Below are 9,257 nucleotides of genomic sequence, written 5' to 3'. Positions count from 1 at the left end.
TAAAAAATATTTCTAAACATGTCCACTAAAACCTATGACAATACTAAGTATTTTTTAAAAAATTGTCTCTGTTATAATGTGATGGCTTTAAAATTTATGTGGTGGGGTCAGCGTTGATGTGTAGTGGGAAGTGCTGTGATGACAGCACCTCCTGAAATGCCGATTCAAATCCTGGTTAATCCACTTCCAGCCCATCTCCCCACTGATGTGTCTGGGGAAGCATCAGAAGATGGCCCGAATGCTTGGGCTCCTGCCAACCAAATGTAAGACCCAGATGAAGTCTTCTGACTCGGGCCTTGCTCAGCCCCGGATGTTGCAGCCAATTAGGGAGTAAACCAGTAGATGGAAGATATCTCTGTCTCTCTTTCTGTTATTCTGCCTTTCAAATAAATACATAAATCTTTTTTTAAGAAGGAAAAAAGAAAATGCATGTTTATTGCAGAAAACTTGGAAAGTAGAGAAACAAACAAGCGCTACTTATAACATTCAAAATAAATTTTATTATACTTAAGAATTTTAAATCCACTACTTGTTTTTCTATTTTTGTGTCTAATCATAATATAAAGTATAAAGGTTTATGCTGTTTTTTACCTAAAACTATAACAAACACTCATTGTTCTACTACTATAACTTGTAAGTATAATTTTTTATAAACATAATTTTAGCATTCATGATCTTTCAAAAAATGTTTGGACACTAACTTTTAAATAACATTTTGATGCAATATAAACATGTATGAAATACTATCTGGTACCCCATAAATAGATATAATTATTGTATGTCAATTAAAAAATAAAAATAAATGGGGTACAAATAACATTCTGATATAATTTCAAAAGGCACAGAAATTTCTGAATAGAATAAGAATTTCTATGTCTATATATGCAACCTATGCCTTTAATTATTGTACTTGTTCAATATATATAGGCACTCCAATATATTAAGTAGCTAATCTTTTTTTACCTAGAAACTTCATGCATTTCATATATACAACTTTAGGAACATAGCAATTCTTCCTACACTACCCTCCCTTCTACCTACATTCCCACCCTTCTTCCTCCTCCCTCTCCTATTCCTATACTTATTTTTTACTAAGATCTATTTTCAATTAACTTTATACACATAAGATTAACCCTACACTAAGTACAGAGTTCAACAAATAGTATAAAAAATGTATATGCTGAGTTTCACTTTGAGTAATGGCTGAGGATTTTCTATCAAACCAACCCTTCAAGCATCAAAGTCCCAGAAAACAAGTAAAAATGAGATGAGGGATGACACTTAGAATGGACCGATCTTGCATAAATTTTGTTTCCTATTCAGACTGTTGTTAGAGCACAACTCAGCAACAACACACAGGGTGAATATTGGCTATGACACCAACAGGAAAGTAAAGGAGCATCAGGTGGACTGATCTGAAGATTGGAGAGGAGACAAAGGCTTGGGCCAGAACCATGGGAATGCTCATTCACTGGTATGTCTGGCTGCTGGGCTGGGAGGAGTCAAAAGCTAGGGTCACCAACAGCAGCCTCTGCCTCTCCACGTAACTTGGCTTTCTCAGCACTAAGGCCTTGGAGCAGGCAGCCTTCTTATGTGAATATTTGGTTCCAAACAAAAAACTTACCGTCAACAAGGCCAAGGCTGTCACATAGCATCTCCTCTACCACGTTGTATTGGTTACAAGTGAATCATGAAGGCCGGCGCCGCAGCTCACTAGGCTAATCCTCCGCCTGCGGCGCTGGCACACCAGGTTCTAGTCCCAGTCAGGGCGCCGGATTCTGTCCCAGTTGCCCCTCTTCCAGGCCAGCTCTCTGCTGTGGCCAGGGAGTGCAGTGGAGGATGGCCCAATGCTTGGGGCCTGCACCCCATGGGAGACCAGGAGAAGCACCTGGCTCCTGCCATCAGATCAGCGCTGTGCGCCGGCCGCGGCGGCCATTGGAGGGTGAACCAACGGCAAAGGAAGACCTTTCTCTCTGTCTCTCTCTCTCACTGTCCACTCTGCCTGTCAAAAAAAAAAAAAAAAAAAAAAAAAAAAAAAAAAAGTGAATCATGAGCCTCCAAAATTTGAAGGGAAGGAATCTAGATTTCTCTCCTGATGGACTGTGAGAAAGTTCTAGAAAAGGGGGTACAAGGAGAGATAATATTACAACCATTTTTGGAAAATACAATCTGTTAAAAAAAATCAATGTACTACTCATACATAACAGGTTAAAAAAGAAAGACAAAATAAACCTAGATTAAGCAAAAGTAAGTGAAAATAAACAAAAATTAAAAAGCCAAAGATTTAGGAAACAACAAAATTGATAAATTGATACCTCCTCTGATTAAGAAAAAAAGAGAACAAACTTCCCATTACCAGTTTTACATGTAAGGAGCTTAGAAGTCACCATGCCCTCCCAACAAGTAAAAACCTGAATAGACCAAACAACCAACAGCTCTTATGGGACCTGTAAGAGAGCGGAGGACACAGGGAAAGCCACTGTCCTTAGATTTGGATAGAGACAGAGCAGAAACCCCTGTGGGGAACAGTACCAGGTAGGAAAACCTGAACTCTAATTGACAAATTTCTGGGAGCTCTTTGTGGACAAGTCTAAGAGTTAAGATCTTTAGGAAAACTTTTTATTTGATTATAGTTTCTCGCCCTATTTTCCTAATGGACAAGAGTCTTTTTACTTTTCATTTGTTGAACTCTTTATTTAGTGGAGCCATTGAGCTTTTGATTATACTATAAATTTAAAATACATTATTGTGATTAGAGATCCAAGATGACTGAATAGGGTAGAGCCGCACTTACTTTAGTTGCTCTAGGATATGAAAAGGACAAACGAAGGGCTAGGTTTCCAGGGTTCTGACTGCTGAAAATTTTCAGCAAAGAAGTGAAAAAAAAAAAAAAATCAAGACTCCACGGGAAAAGAGAAGACAGAAACATCACTGCAGCCAGCCGCACTGTGAGGCCAGCTGCCAGTTGCCAGCTGTGAGCTCCCATCTTGCCTCGTCAAGGTAGGAAGAAACTGTCTCACACCCCACTGTTCGCAGTTTTAGCTGAGAGGGAATTCCACAGTCACCCACTGACTTTTACTTCAGGCTGGAGAGCTGACTGGGGTCTGAGCAACTGCTGGGCTTAGAGCCAGGAAGCCATCTTGCTACCCTCTCCTCCCCCACTCCCACAGAGCACCATACTCAGCAGGGAAAAGTCTAAGGTGCACCTCTGTTCTGCTCCTACCAGCACCCTAGTCGGAGTCAGGGCAACATGTGGGGCGTATGACAGATTCCCTGAAGCCTGCAAGTGTGGGAGTTTGGGGGCATTAGCCTCAGAGCTATGTTCACGCACTATATGAGCCAGGGGCATTGCCCTTAGCTTCGGGGGCTAACACCAGAAGTAGCCCATAAAAACCTGCTCTCACACTGAGAGATCTAGGTAACGACCCCACTATCCGCTGCAACACCAGGACTGTAACAATTCATCCTAAATTTCTAAATTTTCAAATAACCCAATCAGACAAAAATAAAAAAAATAATAATTAAAAAGAATGCAGGAAGTCTAGAGTGGGAGAGTACTTTGGGCAGGACGGGAAGCCCCAGAGGCTGCTGGCATCTTCTGAGTCGCTGTGTACCACCACCCTCCTTGAGGGCCTGCTGATGGGCATGACCCAGATGAGGGAGCTGCTAATCTAGCTCTTGGTGCAGCAGGCGGTGCAGGACTGGGTGGGGGTGGCTGGAGATGAGGCCTTGGATGGTGGTAACGAAGATGATGCAGAAGATGAAAATAACATTGACAACAGAACTAGTCCAGGTGGACCATCTGCAAAGTGGCCAAAACCTTCATCATCATAATAGTAGCTTTTATGAAATTTTAAAAAAACTGCTACTCCATGTAAGGAAGACTTGCACTCTAATTTGGAAAGGTATTTATTTTGTTTCTCAGGACAATTTTGCCAAAGAGAAAACTGTTTCTACTGAAGAAAGATAAAATAAGTGTTTAGAAATGAAGTCTGTTTTCTCAAGTAAGAAATAAAAGTCAGGCCATGGAAAAAAAATAGAATACTAATTCAGACTGTGGAATAATAATAGATTATTTAATAATGTATAAAATCCTTTAAGTTGGTGACTGAATTTTTATTTTCTGTTTTTAAAACAGCCATTAAATTGCAATGTCAACATCTTATAGCTCCTGCTTTAGAAAGTACATGTCATGATTCATGGGCAGTAACATTCCAAGGAACTGTCATGAGACAAGTTATGAAAAGTGGACATCAGATGGCATAATGCCAATTTTTATAAGTAGAAGGAAAATAGGGAATAGAAATACTGAAGAGAAAGAAGAGTCCTTGAGAGAGACCCATGGAAATTTTGAATTCACACCTACACTGATTGTAAAGACATCTAGAGATGACCCACTCAATGGACATGGACTACCGGTCTGATGCGCCTTGTATCTTAAGAGCACCAGATGACATGTGTTTTTGTGTTCTGATATGTTTATGCACAAGTATAAATATAAAGCCTTAAGTAAATAAGTAAACAATCTGTGTTGACAATAACCTGGTTATTTTCTCTTCTGTAGCCATACTCTGTTTTTACTTAAGAAGGGATTATTAAATCCTTTTTTAATATATATTCCAAAAATACGTGTGCGTATGTGTTCTTTTCTACTTTTCAGGGAGATTAGGGTATTTTTATTTACTATGCATCTTTCCTGATCAACATACTTAGCTAAAATGGAAAGAAATCACATAGCATGTACCTAAAGAATACAAATAATTGTAATCATAGAATTTTAGACTTCGAAGTAACTTTTACAAGTTATATGATTTAGTTCAGAAATAAATTGAATCTAAGAATAGGTATTTACCCTAGGTTACAGAGCTAACCATTGACAGAACAGGATTATATACCTATTTAGATACTGTTTTTTAAAGCTGTTAAAAGATTAGACAGGTTATTTTCTTTTGTGAATCACCTTTATTATAAAATAATTTAAATTGTTACAGAAGTATTTTGCTAGTTGTACATTCTGAAATCTGTAGCTTACAAAGTATATGTTATTGTGAAAACTCAATTTACATGCCTTTTCATATTCCTTTTTTTCTAAGATTTATTTCATTTATTTGAAAGATGCTTTTTAGGGTGAGGAGTGGTGAAGCTCTTCCCCAAATGGCTGCCATGGCCAGAGGAGGGCCAGCCAAGGTAAGAGCCTAGCACTCCAGCCATGTCTCCTGGATGGATGGCAGGGGTCCAAGTACTTGAATCATCCTCCACTACCTTCTGAAGTGCATTAGCAGGCATTTGAATCAGAAGTGGAGCAATTGAGACCCACAGGATGCTGATACCACTGGTGACCATTTAGCCTACTGCACCACCATGTCAGCCCCTCATATTCTTTTTTGATTTAAAATTTTATGCATTTATTTGAGAGGTAGAGTTACAGATGGAGAGAGGGAGAGACAGAATTGTCTTCGATCTGCTGGTTGACTCCCTAAATGGCAACGATGGCCAGAGCTAGGCCAACCTGAAGCCAAGAGCCAGGATCCAGAATCCAGGAGCTTATTCTGGGTCTCCCATGTGGGTACAGGGGCTCAAACACTGGGGCCATCTTCCACTGTTTTCCCAGGCCAGAAGTAGAGAAGTGGATCAGAAGAGGAGCAGCCAGGACACAAACCAGCACCCATATGGAATGCCAGTGCTGCAGACAGAGGCTTTGCCTACTGCACCACAGTCTCAGCCCCTCATGGTCTTAAAATATTGTTTAACTTTGAACATAAGCCTTCCATTAAGTAGTCCAAAGTAGTTAAAACAGTGTCAGCTGGAAAAGTTAAAAATGGTCAGAAATTACTTAATTTATGATAATGTTCGTAATGTTCAACTCACTACAGTATTAAAATTATTATTTTTATACAAAGAAAATATTTGCTGTATATAGTTAATAGATCCTATTGTTAAATTTATTGTCAAACTTTGTTCCTGAATATTTTATGTCTCTAGGTAAGTGTACTTACGAAGACATTTCAAGGTAAAAAAATCTACATTAAATATGGGATAACATTAAATTATCAAATATTCATATTACAGGTATTGCTGAAGGAGAAGAAAATGAAAAAGGCATTGAGAACCTGCTAAATGAAACATCAGTTGAAAATTTCCCAGGTCTTCAAAGAGACATGGACATTCAGATATAAGAAGCTCAAAGAAACCTAAGCAAACCCAACCAAAAAACTATTTCCCAAAGCACATTGTTGTCAAATTGTCAAAAGTTAAGACAAGGGGTTAATCCTAAACACAGTAAGAGAAAATCATCAAGTTACATATAAAGTAAAACCAAGTAGACTAACATCAGACTTCTTAGTGAAAACCCTACAGGCCAGATGAGAGTAGCATGATACATTCAAAGTCTTAAAGGAAAAACTTTCCAACCACAAATATTATATCCAGTAAAGTTATCCTTTAAAAGTGAAGGAGATTATAAAATATCAGAAGAAGGTGAAATATACCTCAAAGTAAAGTTCCACATTTAAGAGAAATGAACAAAGACATTTAGGGGCCGGTGCCATGGCTCACTTGGTTAATCCTCCGCCTGTGGCACTGGCATCCCATATGGGCACCGCATTCTAGTCCCAGTTCTCCTCTTCCAGTCCAGCTCTCTGCTGTGGCCCAGGAGGGCAGTGGAAGATGGCCCAAGTGCTTGGGATCCTGCACCCACATGGGAGAAGCACCTAGCTCTTGGCTTCAGATCAGCGCAGCACCAGCCTTGGCAGCCATTTGGGGAGTGAACCAACGGAAGGAAGACTTTTCTCCGTCTCTCTCTCTCTCACTGTCTGTAACTCTACCTGTCAAATAAATAAAAATTAATTAATTAACTAAAACTAAGAGATAATTTTAAAAAAAAGTGAAGGAGAAACAATATATTTTCCAGGTAAACAAAAGAGAATTCACCACATCCAGACCAGCCTTACAAGAATTTCTGAAGGGTGTCCTGCATTAGAAGTAAACAGGAAAACACATGATACCACCAAACTCACTAACAGAGCAGGTAGAAACATTATCAATCAACAAAATGACAGGTCTTGGTTCTTATCCAGCATTACTAACCTTGAACATAAATGGTTTAAATTCACCAACTAAAAGTCTTAGGTTGATTGAATGAATAAAAATCCATACCTCACTATATGCTGCCTATAAGAAACTCACTTCACAAAGATATATACAGACTGAAAGTGAAGAGTTGGAAAAATATATAAAAAGCAAATGGAAACAAAAACCAAGCGGATGTAGCTATCCTGATATCAGAAAAAAAATTAAATCAAAAACTATAAAAATAGATTAAGAGCATTATGCTTTGATAGAAGGTTCAATTCAGCAAGAAAACATAACATATGAACCCAACACAAGACCACCCAGAAATACACAGAAAACACCATTGGAACAAAAGGGAGAGATACACTCCAATACAATAACAGTGAGTGAATTCAACTTTCCACTGTCATAATATCATCCAGAACAAAAAAAAATCAGTAAATATACATCAGAGATGAATCATACTATTGAGCAAATGGGCCTAACGGACATGTATGGGACATTTTACCCAATAGCTACAGAATACACATTCTTCTCATCAGCACACAGAACATTTTCTAGGATAGACCCCATATTAGACCACAAATTAAATTTCAGCTATTTAAAAAAGATTGAAATCATAACATGTATCTTCTCAGACCACAAAGGAATAAAACTAGAAATCAACAAGAACAGTAGAGCACTAAACAACATGCTATTGAACGATCAATGTGTCTTTGAAGAGATTAAAAAAGAAATCAAAATCTTTCTTGAAACAAGTAAAAATTAAAACACAACATATCAAAACATGTGGGATACAGCAAAAGCAGTATTAAGAAAGTTTATAGCATTAAATGCTTACATTTAAGAGAAATTTCTCAAATCGAAGATCTAATGATGCATCATGAAGACTTAGAAAAGCAAAAATCAAACTCTGAATCAGCAGGAGGTAAAAAATTAAAGAAATAAATGAAATTGAAACTAAAGAAATCAACAAAATAAAAATGTGATTTTTTGAGAAGATAAGGAAAATAGGTAAATCTCTAGACAGACTTACAAAGCAAAAGACAGAAAAAACTAAAATAGAGATAAAAAAGGAGATATTACAATTGACATAGATGAAATACAAAGAATCAAAGGAAACTACCATGAAGAACTACATGCTAATAAAATGAAATACCTCAAAGAAATGGATAAATTCCTGGATTCATATAACCTACCAAGAGTAAATCAAGAAGATATAGACAACTTGAACAGACCCATAACAAGCAATGAGATTGAAGCACTAATCAGAAATCTTCACCAAAAAAAAAAAAAAAAAAAAAAAAAAAAAAAAAAAGTATGGAAGTATGGACCTGATGGCTTTACTACTAAATTCTATAAAACATTCGAAAAAAGAAGTAACCCCAATACTCTTCAGTCTATTTCAAATTACTGAAAAGGACAGAACTCTATGAAACTCTTTTCATGAGGCCAGAATTACTTTAGTACTAAAACTAAAGATATAACACAAAAATAAAACTAAAGACCTATGTCCTTAATGAACATAGAAAGATTCTCAAAAAAATAATAGCAAATCGAATAGCACATCAAAAAGACCATAAATCACAATCAAGTGGAATTTACCCCAGAAATTCAAGGGTAGTTCAACATTCCCAAATCAATTAAAGTTTACTATATATGGGTGAAATGGTCATTTTTTCATTCAATTATTGTTTATAGCATTTTCTAAATTACCACTAAACTGGAGTATTTTTGCTTTTTATTTGTTTAACTTATTATGTTGTGAAGTATTAAGCCTTTTTATTGTAATATAAATTTAAAATTTTATCTTAAAAACTAAAAAAAAAGAGGAAAGGAAGAAGGGTGAGACAGGGTTAGGGAGAGAGGGAGGAAGGAAATATCATGATGTTCTTTGAATTGTATCAACAAATCACATTAAATCTCTCAAAGCTAATTAAAATTAAAATTTTTAAATTTTTAAAGAATTATGTTATCTCAGGGCATTGTAACACAATCAGTTAAACCATTTCCTTTGATGCTAGCAACCAACATGAGCACCTATTCAAGCCCCAGCTGCTCCATTTATGATCTGGTTCCCTGCTAATGTACCTGAGAAGGCAGAAGAAAATGGTCCAAGTACTTGGGCCTCTGCCACTCATGTGGGAGACCTGAGTGAAGTTACAGGTTGCTGGCTTCTGCCTCAG

The 9,257-nt window shown here is 37.2% G+C and overlaps 1 long non-coding RNA gene across 1 annotated transcript in view; it reads right to left on the bottom strand.

Moving 5' to 3' along the window:
• Positions 1–4,942: 4,942 nt before the first annotated feature.
• Positions 4,943–9,257, bottom strand: part of LOC138844313 (uncharacterized) — a 47,801-nt gene continuing 43,486 nt past the window's right edge. Inside the window, exon 6 of the long non-coding RNA XR_011379941.1 lies at positions 4,943–6,824. This is a non-coding gene — a long non-coding RNA (uncharacterized lncRNA). The remainder of the gene's footprint in view (positions 6,825–9,257) is intronic.

Source organism: Oryctolagus cuniculus, chromosome 1 (genome assembly GCF_964237555.1).
Source record: "Oryctolagus cuniculus chromosome 1, mOryCun1.1, whole genome shotgun sequence".
NCBI lineage: Eukaryota > Metazoa > Chordata > Mammalia > Lagomorpha > Leporidae > Oryctolagus > Oryctolagus cuniculus.
The sequence above is the reverse complement of the archived record's forward strand: the minus strand, read 5'-3'. Positions and strand labels throughout refer to the sequence as shown.